At 36.5% G+C, this 12,590-nt stretch overlaps 1 protein-coding gene across 3 annotated transcripts in view; it reads right to left on the reverse strand.

Moving 5' to 3' along the window:
- Positions 1–12,590, reverse strand: part of MAP3K21 (mitogen-activated protein kinase kinase kinase 21) — a 43,202-nt gene that overhangs the window by 23,858 nt on the left and 6,754 nt on the right. The gene's annotated exons all lie outside the window — the stretch shown is intronic.

Consider the following 12,590-nt stretch of genomic DNA (forward strand, 5'->3'; position numbering starts at 1 on the left):
ATATTAAACTAGCATAAGAAATCTATGGGAGGTGTAAAGTAAATCATATAACTTTAAGAAAGCCTAGAATCCTAACATCCCAAATGATGACAGGTTGTGAGAAAAGTATGCACTTTGCAACAAGATTCTGAAATAATAAAAAAATAGCAGTACTAGTAAACAAAGAACAAATGTGAAGAATTATTGTAAAAGACATAGGAAAAAAAAGCAGAATACATTAGGTCACTGTATAAAATTCATCCTTAATGCTGCACCCAATCCTGGCTCCTACTCATCTCAGAAAGTATATAACAGAACTGAAAGAGGCATGGAAAAGGACACAAGCAGGTTGTTCAAAACAATATCCACAGCTACAAGGAATGGTTAATGGTTAATAGACAAGCCTTCCCCTAGGAAAAGAAACAGTTGTGAACAAAATCTATACAGCACCTATGTCATGAAGAAAATTATAGGTAATAATTGTTCACAGTTTCTCAATACAAGAAATGGATGCCCATTGGGTAAAATTAGCAGATAAGAATCAAACACTTGGCAGTCATTCACACAACACATAGGTAAGTGAACTTTGGAATTCTTGGCACAGTATGTGAATATTATTTTACAAAGCATCTACGCAAATTCACAGAAGTCAACTTGATACAGGAAATTTAGATCAAGAAATTTAGTTTACGTTCAAGAAATCTCTGGACCACAAATTAGAACAATTTGGGAGAGTCAGTTTGCCTTGGGAGTCGCCAGGACACTGGACTTGGATCAAGCCCCTGTTATGTTATATACACTGCACTTTCACAAATGTTAAAGAGTAAATTATCCTTTTCTTGCTGTTGCATCCTACAGTGTATATTCACTGTCTGACTTGTTCACAACACAACAGAATTAGTAGAGCTGTAGTACCTCTTCACGAAACAGTGTTTAAAGAAGAGAACTAGGTTATTGTGTTAGAGCTCACAAGCAGGGAGACAACAGATGGAAATGAATCACTTCAACACACCATAATTTTAACTCTATATGCAGGTCTTGTCACCGCCTGTGGCAGCAACTGTTAATTTTAACTTTCTGTTAAAATGGTCTCCTTTGGCACAAAGGCCAAAGATTAAATTACAAGTAAGAAGAATCATAAACACCTGTGTTTTCTACCTATATGTATGGCAAAACACAGTACAGGGAACCCATTAACAAAAAAGCAGATGAAGAATCATCCTCCCTTACAGAGGAAAAACTGATGACCTTGCACTTGCAATTGAAATAATTTTTACTGGCAGAGATTATTAACACTCTTACAAGTATTTAAAAAAAAACTCAAATCCAGATAAAAGAAAAAGAACCCACATTCCATTTTCAATAAGCTTCTTAACATGGAGTACAAGAAATGAAGGCCAAAATGGTACAGACAAACCAAGAGCTCACCAATGAGAACCACCAGAACAAGTTAAATTCATGCAATAGTTTTTATACTTTTATACTTGAATCAAAGACCTATTGTTTGCTATTCCATTTCAAACATGTTCAGTAGAATTCCTGACATTCCTTGTCAGTCAATGTGACCGAAACCAAAAACAGTCAGTCTTGCAAAAGGTAATAACTGGCATGTGACCAAGTTTCATCCTACAAAGGGACAACGTTTCTTAGCAGCTCAAACTTCCCTTTCCGGCCGGTAGCCAGGCAAACAATACTATACACACATTACTTAGCAGCTGGGCAGTAAAAATGCTCAGCATAGCTGAGTAGTGCTCCAGAAGAGCTTACCTTGCAGTAGCCTAGCAACCTTTGCTATAGCATCCTTCTGCCACTTCCATAGCCCTTGCTGGATGCTAACCTGTGAGAAGTCATTTTACAGTCTCCAGTTTACCCTGCTTACTCAGCCCACCCTTATTTTTTTTTCAAATGCTTTAAGTTGTCTTTTCTGGCTCTCATATACATGCAAAGTTATGCTGGGCAAGGGCCAGTTTAGCACTTTTGGGTTTACTTTAACATTTTTCAGGCTTTTTATTTTCCACAAAGAATAAAGTTTCTCCTTACATTAGCACTTTACTCCTGGCAAACCAGTCCTAAATATTTAGAAGTACAAAGACTATTTGAAAAAATACCCACCAAACCCCTGGATTAGATTAGGAATGCAGAAACATGGGAAATTCCTGTGTCCTTGTTTATTTACATATAAGTAAGGACATAGGATAAGGATATTTACATAACCTTATTTATTTTTACATAAGTAAAATGAGATACTGTGTTTCTGAATTATTCAAAATCTAAGAGAAGGAGACTAAGTTTGATGTGAGAAAACTATGCATCAAACTAAAGTGAAACTTCACCTTGGACTGGTATCCAAACATTGCATGTACTACAGCCATAAATAAATAAATTATGGGAATATGATTTCTACCTGTAACACCATTTTCAACTCAATTCTGAGTCAGTACATCTCTCTTTGTGAGACGTACCTTTCTACAACAAGATCAACGAGAAAGTAAATTTATTAACGTCATAGAGCAGGGGCTAGGATGCCATAGACCAGGCACTGCTTGAATATAATAGACAGTGCATGCCCATTTACAGCTGAGGAAGAAAGATGTTATTGCATGGTTTTTTTCAATAACTCCTGAAATACAAATTGACAAGTTGAAGATAAAAAAAAAAAAAAAATCCTTCAGTTAGAGAAAAAAATAAAAATCTACAAATGCTATGACAAGTAAACTGGTATTAAAAGTGGTAGATACATCATAAAATCATAAAGGCTGGAAAAAGACCTCCAAGATCATTGAGTCCAACCACCTTCCTGGGCAGCCCCTTCCAATGCTTGACAACCCTTTCCATAAAGAAATTCTTCCTGATGTTCAACCTAAATCTCCCCTGGCACTACTTGAGGTCATTTCCTCTTGTCTGGTTATTTGTTGCCTCAGGGAAGAGGCCAACCCCTACCTGTCTAAAACTTCCTTTCAGGCAGTTGTAGAGAGTGATAAGATCTCCCCAGAGACTCCTCTTCTGCAGGCTAAACACTCGCAGCTCCCTAACCGCTCCTCACAAGACCTGTGCTCCAGACCTTTCACTTCATTGCCCTTCTCTGGACACTCTCCAGCACCTCAATGTCCTTCTTGAAGTGAGGGGCCCAGAACTGGACACAGGACTTGACGCTGGGCCTCACCAGTGCCCAGTACAGGGGGAGAATCACTTCACTGGTCCTGCTGGACACACTATTGCTGATCCAGGCCAGGACGCCATTGGCCTGCTTGGCCACCTGGGCACACTGCTGGCTCATGTTCAGCTGCTCTCAACCAGCACTCCCAGGGCCTTTACCAGGCAGCTTTCCAGCCACACTTCCCCCTCCCTGTAGCACTGCCTGGGGTTGTCGTGGCCCAAATGCAGGACTCTGCAGAGTCAAGACACTTCTGACAGTGAAGCAAGCATACATGAGGACTCTAAGAGAATCCATAACAAAGAGACTGCTACTTAAACCATACAGTTGAACAAAACTTTACACTCGTCAGCTGCCTAACATATCTAAAAAGAACTTAGAAATCCAAGTACAACTCACCCTAGAGCGCTGAAGGAAGAAACTCATAGAATTATGAAATAATTCAGGTTGAAACAGACCTCAAGATGTTAAACCTCCCATTCAAAAGCAGGGCTAACATTGTAAAAAGTCTAAATCTACAATGAAATGTTTTTATAAATTTGTAATGTTATGCCACTCTACAGCAGAAAAAAGTAAAAGATATCTGTATTAAAAGCAACTGAAATATATTGACTCAAGTACGGACATTAATGTAAATGTCACAAGAGATTTTGAAAAAACTAATTAAGGACATCAAAGTACTGGGAAAACAAAACCAAAAACCAACAAAAAACCCCAGAAAAATTAAGGCAGAGTCACATTATAAACAGCTCACATCACACTACTCCCATTTTGTCCAGATGATTTCTTATAAAGCAATAAGGTAGTAGACCTGAGCAGATGTAAATATCTTTTAGGAAGTTCAATCATACAGACAGAATAAGGGTTAATCAATGCATTCCACACAGTAGTTTATAAAGGAAAATCTTAGAAGACAAATTACCAGGATAAAGATGAACCATAAGTGGTGTTTACTAGGAAACTGTTTTGTTTCACACTTATTGAGTAAAAATACAAGGAGCATTTCAAGAGCTGATAGCACAGTCAGAAGATAGTGGCCACTCGAGAAAGAACAAACCATCATACTAAAAAACACACAAAGTTTCAAGGGATCAGTCATAAAATCTACAAGTGAAGGAAGAAGAAAAGCCTGGCTACTCTGGCTAACAGAAGGAAAACTAGCAGCTACATGCAGTTGAGCAAGTAGCTCATGTAATCCTAAAGGGCACGAGAAAAGGCTTTGTTTAGTAGAAACAGGGAAGTATCAATAGAACTTTACAAAGCAAAACATCTCATATGAAATACTGAATGACTAAACCTGCACATACGTGTTCAAGAACAGGAACCGAAGCAGGCACAGAAACAGAATAGTTAGGACTCTGTGATGTCTTTTATTTAGATAAAATCAGAAGAGCTTGTCCTTTTTGCTAGGCTAAACAAAGGTTGAGAGAAGTTATAAGAACAGAAGTTAGCCATGCCTAGAAACAGAATGCAGACTTACAGCATTGATGCTCCTATTAATAAAATGCTCTCCTAGGTGTCCCAGCCAATCTGCCTTGCAGGCATGCTTGTGATTAAACTCAGTTCTAGATCTGGAGCTACCAGGGTAGGAAGTCATATCCAATTTCAATTTTTTCATTGTCTCTTTTCTCCCAATGCCCTTTTTGGCACTCCTCTTCAGTGTAAAGCATAGTTTAGTCCTCAAAAAAGTCACAAGATCTAACATATACTCCCATACAACCTAATGGTTCCTGAAATAGTAGTGCTATTAATATTTCTTGTTTTCTGCATTATCATAGTTACAGCTTGAGTATTTTTCTACTAATCTTATGGCACAATGCAAATATTCCATGGTGTAACAGTATGAAGATAAGATGTTCTGCACACTTTCAAAAACTAAAATCTAACACACAGTTGCCCAAGACTGCAATGGAACCAGCCAGTACTTCCCAAGTCTGCCTTCTTCTAATTACAACAAAACCAGCAACAACTCTTTGTCAAACCTCTACTGTTCCCACACAAGCTGTTCTTAGTCAAGAAAGGCACAGAATTTAGGCCTGAAAAGGAGGCAGAGGTCCTGTTAAAATCCCACTCAAACGCTCCTAATCTCTGTTCCTTTTCCTTCACATCACTCCCATCTCCAAATTCCCCTCTGGCAGTAAAAGTTTTCTTTAAGGTGAGCGAAAGGCAGGATACACATTAAGTGGCAGCCCAGGTCTGGCCAGAGTTTGACAAGAGCTACCTTCTCTGCTGCATTCCCTTTTCTGGTAAGCTTAAGTTGAAATTTTATCAGGGAAAAGAAAAAATGAAGTGAGAGCCTGCATATGGACAGATAGGCCAGAAATAAGAACAGAGCACATTTAGACAAATCAAAGATTCCTGGATTTGCACATCTGCCAAATTCAGACAGATCCAGAACTACCCCACCATACTTTCAGGACTCAGTTGAAAGCCTAGAGAGTATTCGTTCAATTGCAAGTACTTTGTTTAAAGCATAATTTTAAATCAAAGGCTCATGTTCTTGCCTCAGCTTCTCTCCTTTTTATTTCTTAAAATTCACAGAGCTTAAGAAACAGTATTTACAGCAAGCCTGAGGGAAGCCTGGACAGATGTTTTAGTTGGCAGCACACCTAGGAAACCTCCACCTAGAACTAAGCTCTTCAATGCTACTCTTTCAGTGTAGGTTATTTCCTACAGTCTTTGTTTTCTTTTGGTTACTAAGTACATATAGATTGTATTTCTCCAACCTTATCTATCTCAAAGTCCCCACTTAATACAACACTACATTAAAAAAAATTTATTGAAATACAAAGACTTCATGCAGTTAAAACCAGTTTTATTGCATTCATAATACATTCCAGCACTTTCAGGTGACCATTTTCAGTTACCAGCCACATAAAACAATTAAGTAAACAAGGTATTCTGAGAGAAGCCAAGACAAAGGACTGAACACCTTCTCAAAAGTTTAGAGGTACTGAATTCAAACTAATCTTATAATGCTTAAACTTTAAAAAAAAAAAATCATCCTGAAATACTCATTCTTTCTATCCCTTCTATAGTCTTTACACCTTCTACTATACCCTCTTTATATTATCTATCTTATTACTTCTAAAAATAAAATATTAAGCAACTTTATTTTCCCAAGTTAGTTATTTCCCAAGCCACCAAGGTAGCTTCTTGCTACCTTATCTGCAGTTTGCTAAATAGGTGACTATCATGGGTTTTGTAAATACGAGGTATTTAATAGCACATCTATTTAAGTTACAATGATTACAGGCAAGACTGCCTACATTCACCACCACTCACAAAACCATTCCTAGAGAATACCAGAAAGAAAAGAAAGATGTTATGCTATATAACTCTACTTGCACATAGAGACTGTCAAGACAATGCTGCTACTGTCTCTGTTCCTCCTGCACCCAGTCAGTTCCCTCTCCAACTGTTTGCAAGCGAATTTGGTTCCTGTTAATTCACTGAATCAACAAGCAACAAAACCAGCAGGGTGACCCTGCATCTTTATCTGGCAACGAACAGGCAGAAAAAAATCCTTATTAAAAGTTGCATATTCAGGTAATGAAACACAATATCTTGCAATAGTAAGAGACCCACCTACATTATTTGGAGCTGTTACTTGGTTCCAATTGTACTTGGAAATTAAAATTTAAACACCACTCACAGAAGCCATGTCCAGGTTTTAAACTGTAAATTAACTATCATAGTGAAAGCATTAAGTGTGGGAACCATAAATTAATTATCACACTAAAAACATTAACTGATCAGAACATCTTCAATATGTACAGAAGATGATACTTCTGTCTGTAAAGTACCACTTCTTAAATACCTTCTTTTTTTTCCTATGGCTTCTCAGGATGGGATCTGCTATCTCTGTAGCTAGTATCGGTCAGATCATGATTATCTCCCTAGATTAAGTTTAGAACTCACCATCAGCAAGGAAATTTCATCCTTTAAACACCAATTCCATATGCAGGAGGCATTTCTCTACTTTTTTTCTACAGATACTGTGCTCCTCTGAGATCTACATCCCTTTGCAGCAGGCATATAACCAGTTCTTAATTTTCACACTAAACTGAAAGGAACAGTTTGTTCTTAAATGTATTTGTCTCAAAAACATGTAGCTTAAAAAAAATAAAACTGTAGCTCATGGGAGCAAACATATATTAAAAAGAGAAACAAAAAACCAAAAGCCAAACCTGAACAAAGTGTTCCCAAGTGGAAAGCCAAAACAAGACAAAACTTGACACAAAAAGTCCTTGACAGCATGAATTGACAAATACATACCAACCCCATAAGAAAAACACATCCCATAGTGGGACATGGGGCCCAAGAAAACCACCAAAGGATGAAAATGACTAGGAGTCATCTGCCTGTCTGGAGGAAACAGAGGGAAAAGGAGAGGAAGAGGGACAAGAGATTTCAACAGCTTTAACACAGCTTGCATCACCATTTTTTGCTTCCCCTTCCCTTCTTTAATAACTATTATTAAAACAACTTTGGGCAAATGGAAACTTGAGAGAAAGAAGCAGTTTTAACAAGTTATTGGCACAGACTGCAGATGCTACTGTAAGAGGAAGTACCAGAGGTAATGAGCATTTATAATTAGACATTCAAATAATCGTAATTTAAACAGTAGATCATCAGTAAATTCTGAAAAATGTAAGATTTGGATATTACATCAGCAAAAAATCAAAAGCAGACCAGACACTAAATATTCTCAAGTTCTTTGTCTAATAAAATATTAAACTTAATTGTCCTATTTAAATACTAAATTTAAGAAAAGCATCATCATTAAAGCAATTCCTCCATAATTTTACAATTACATGGAAATCAGTCAATACTGAAACTTAACTTTAAAATTCCATACACTCAGTTGTGTGTCATCTACCAGAATTTCTATACTTATTTGGAACAGCAATTACTTTCTTTTAAGTTCACTCTTTTTTCCTTGCTATTTGTTTTTAAAAGGTAGCTCTGCAAAAAAACAACAAAAAACAAAAACAAAAAACCACAACACCTAAACAAACAAACAAACAAAACCACACACACACACACACAAAAAAAGCCCCCACAACAACAAACCAACAAAAACCTCCACAAAAAAAACCAACCAAACAAACAAAAACGCCCCAAACCACCAAAAACCAGTGACAAAAATTTGGGCCATGAGAAGGAAATGCTAAGAACAACTAGCATTAATAATTAGGTGATGAATCACTCATTCCTGACTAAGATATTCTTCTAGTTTCAAGCTACAGAATAAAGTGGCTATGTATTCATTCCTTAAAGATCATCCTATTCCTGAAAAAAACAAAATGTAAGGCAAACTAAAGGTATTATGTTCAAACTACATAAGAAATTTTAGTCAATATATAATACATTGGGTACAGTTTCCTTCAAAAGAAACTTGTAGAAAACGTATTAATTGCCTCCTTAACCCCAAATTCAAGATCTGACAATACTCTTCAAACAAAGCAAATCAATATATCTCATACAACATACAGGGCAATGCAGACAAGGTTTATAATCTCAAAAATTTCATCCAGGGTCAAGAGTTGACAGTGGTTACCCTCCTTCAGAACTAACAATTTAACTTGTGTATCATTAGTCAAATCACTTTTGCAATATTTAAATCCATGAATATTTCACTCAAACTTGGCTTGGATTTATAGTTATTTTTTTTGAAGTAAACAGAACGTGACTTGATGCAATTGGAGAGCTAACCAGAAGAATACACAGCTTCTGAATACACGGAAGTATTTACATAGTTGGCATACTTGTCCTGATCATAACATATTACACTCGGTAATTATGAACTTCCTTGTTGCTTTATTTTTTGTGATCTATATCAAGGTGCACTTGATGTGCTGAAATTAGAATATTTAATACAAAAAAACATGTCAAAATTAAAGAAAATTTAATATATATATACACCTACCTAAAAAATTACAAACACATTCTATCTTTAAAAGCGACTTACTAACCAAGCTCAAGGATAAGAGTGTAGGCTGAGGTAAGACCGTAAGAGCTTGCTTTCACTAAAATACTTACTTTAGCCTCCTTTTCAGTTATAACCCCTCATCCTCACACCTTTTTTTCCCCTGCAGACTGAGTCTAGAAATGAGGTAGTCTTGGGAGACTCAATCAGCTGGATAGCTCAGCAGAAAATGATGCCTGCAACTAAAACAGCTTAGAGTAGTTTCCTGCTGGATGTCTCAGCTGATTTAACCCAGACCTACCGACCACATAAGCAGAGATGTCTAGTTTGGTGACGTGTGAGGGGAGAGAACTTGTGCCTAGAGATGGGTGGGGAGGCCTCCTCCTGCAGCTGCAAAACAAAGCCACGCATCACCTGTTGTAACAAGCGGGAAGTCAAGCAACTTTTCAGAAATAATGGGTCTAACCCTTTTACATCTAGTTTTAGTCACGAGCTTTAAAGAGAGAACCCAGCTTTGCTACTTTTTTCCATCATAAAATCACCTTTGATGCAATTTACTATTGAACTCGTTGAATAAACTAAAGACAAAAATAACTTTCTCGGTCCCTTTGAAGATGCCTACTGCTGTGAATCCAAATAAACTCTGGTTGTAGATGCTTAGTCAAGTTTAGTCATTGAGTTCCCCTAAAATCTCATCTGTTAACATGAAATCCTTTAATTTCTATGAGGAATTTTAATAAGCAACACTATAAAGAATTCTGACTTAGGCTGTCAGTTTCTTTTATTTGGAATATTTGAAAGAATCTTACTGTTAGAAAAAAAAACAAACAAAAAACCAACAACAAAACAAGCAGCCAAAAAGCCTATTTCAAAACAAAGCAGGAAAAAAAACTCGGACAGTTTTTTTTAATACAAGACTTGGGAGAAAAACTGATTAAAAAATCACCAAAATATATTCTGTGGGGTAGGATTCCTGCATTCCATCCTTGCAGTTTCTTCAATAGCAGAGGAATAGCCTCTCAGGACTGTGCATTTTCAAGAACTCTAATCTTCATTAATAGCAAAGGCAAAACACTTATTTTGAAACAAGAACTCTGCAAACTTGACAGTGCTCTCTTTCTCTTGGGAAGAGAAAATGAACGGAAAAACCTGCTGTTTTTTCCCAATAATTAGTGCAACATTCAGCAACAAGTTAGAAAGTACAATTTTTTTCCTATGCACAAAACACATAAGGAAATAAACACAATTAGTTTCAGGAAGAACAGTGGCATCTAATAGAAAAGAAAACCACAAAACTTCCCAAACATTTAGAACTAAAATATAACCAGTTCCAAGGGTTAACTTGTCCCATAATGAACCACAGCAATAAAGCATTTACTCCTGCATTTTTGAGAGGGAGGGCCGACTTATCAGCTCTGAGTTAATAGCACAGCTGCCAAAACACAGATTTTAGTCACTATGAAGAGAACAAAGCATGATTATATAGCTAACACTGGTATGTCTAGGACTGATTTAACTGGAGCTATGACCCCACACACACAAAAAAAAAGGTTAAACTTGGCAGGAAGCTCCAAGAAGGAAGAATACTTCTGTGGCATTATACAAATTATGTAACTTTTCCTACCTTCCATATATAAACCACTAATCTAAGATGCAGTAAGTGGGTCAAAATTTAAAGATCCACTCACTTTCAGGGACTGGACTGAGGTAAGCTGTCACTAACATGGTCAAGCAAGACAAAAATGGTGAAATGTAGTTTTAAGCTGTCAATACAGAAATGTGCATTTATGATGCCAGTTGTTATTTTTTTACTGCTTGACAGCCAAGTCATTTGGTATTTAATTTTTTAATCTATGTTTATCTATATATAATCTATATTTTTGTTTACTTCAATGCTATAATTTTGTTTCTAACAAACAAAACAACCCAAAAGCCCCCCCCCAAAAAAAACTCTGCATTTTTTAGAAGCATTATTACTGAAAGTCATTTAAACGAATTTCAATGCCTTAAATTTTAACAAATAATCAGAAATAAAACTCAAGGGCAGAGCTACATACAGATACTCCTTTGCAAATGTTCATTGTACAAGGTCAGCATGTTTCAGAACTTGAAACACTGAAGCAAGTTTGGAAGAAAGTTTATACTTAGTGGTAAGAAAACTTACAGATTGCAAACAAAAAGCCATTCTCTTCTAAGGTCAAAGAAACCACAAACAGCATCCAACATCCAAACACAGTTCAATGATGTTGCTTCTCTATTATTTTGAGGTTGCAGAACATAACTTTAATGGAACTTTATTAAGAGGGTCCAAAGACCTTGCAGTCTCAACAGGGATGGGTAAATGATCTGTTACTGAAAACTCAGTTGTATCTCATTATTTTCTAAAGCTTGGATTACCCTACTAACACCTAAATTCTAATCACATTTTGCAGTCTGTTTTTTTTAAGTACAATACCTCATTTCACAAGTGTTACAGTCAGCAGCTAAACTTACTTCTCACTGTTTAGGGGAACAAACATAATTTTGTAAGTATTTTAACAACTAATAGGAGGTGTTTAGCTGTCTGGTTTTGAATTGACCTTAATGGAAATGGGTTGCTTGCTCAGTGCAGTTTTCAGAGGCGGGGAGGTATGTGAACATATTCTTAGGGTACCAGCTTTAAAAAAACCAATTGAGCCAACTAATGCTTGAAGTCTTCTTTAATACACAAATATTAACAACACTCTTACCGAAAGTCCTCCACTTCAGTTTATAATGCTACCCCAAAACAGAAAACACAGTCAGCAAATATGACATACAGACTAGAATGTGACTCCCTATGTTTCCCATAAAGAGGACACCAGAAACATTGGTGCAAATGAAACTCCTGCAGAAACCTGCTGAGAAAGAGTCAAACACAAAGCAAAGAAAAAAAGAAAGAAAAATGGAAAAAATACCTTCCAACAGTTATAAACCAGATCACTTGGTGCTTGACAATGAGAGAACAAAGACGGAGAGAAGAAAGACATGAAAAACCAAATAAGATCCAGGGAAAGATCAAAGTAATATTATTCTTGACTTAATAATCCTACCTATTAGAAATGCAGTCTCAACACCAAATAAGGAACAACTAACTCCCTGCAGTTGTCAGATGGACATGGTTTGGGGACACATTAAAATGAAAGTGTGTATTAAAAATTAGTTATAAATAGGGGTATTAAAAGTTCACAGGGGTTTAATTAATCATATTCCATTTAGCTAGTGTTTCAGCCGAAGAGTCTTGTTTTCAGCATTAAGGACTATATGTAAACATACTTCAGCCTTGTTAACTTTGAGGGACTTTGTTCTAAATTCATGAGCAATTTTTTCCACCTGTTAATGTCCAGACTTGAGACACAGAAAAACATCAAACAGAAGCAACTTTAGAAGACAGTAATCGAGGTGAAATAAATAACTACTGCAGTTAAGTCTTCATCCACAAACAAAAGAATTGCTGGATGTTACTCCTCCTCTGGAATCTTACAGGCTGTACAAACAAGTACTGCT

This window comes from Myiozetetes cayanensis, unplaced genomic scaffold (assembly GCF_022539395.1).
Source record: "Myiozetetes cayanensis isolate MyiCay16 unplaced genomic scaffold, myiCay2020 scf2-11, whole genome shotgun sequence".
Taxonomy (NCBI): domain Eukaryota; kingdom Metazoa; phylum Chordata; class Aves; order Passeriformes; family Tyrannidae; genus Myiozetetes; species Myiozetetes cayanensis.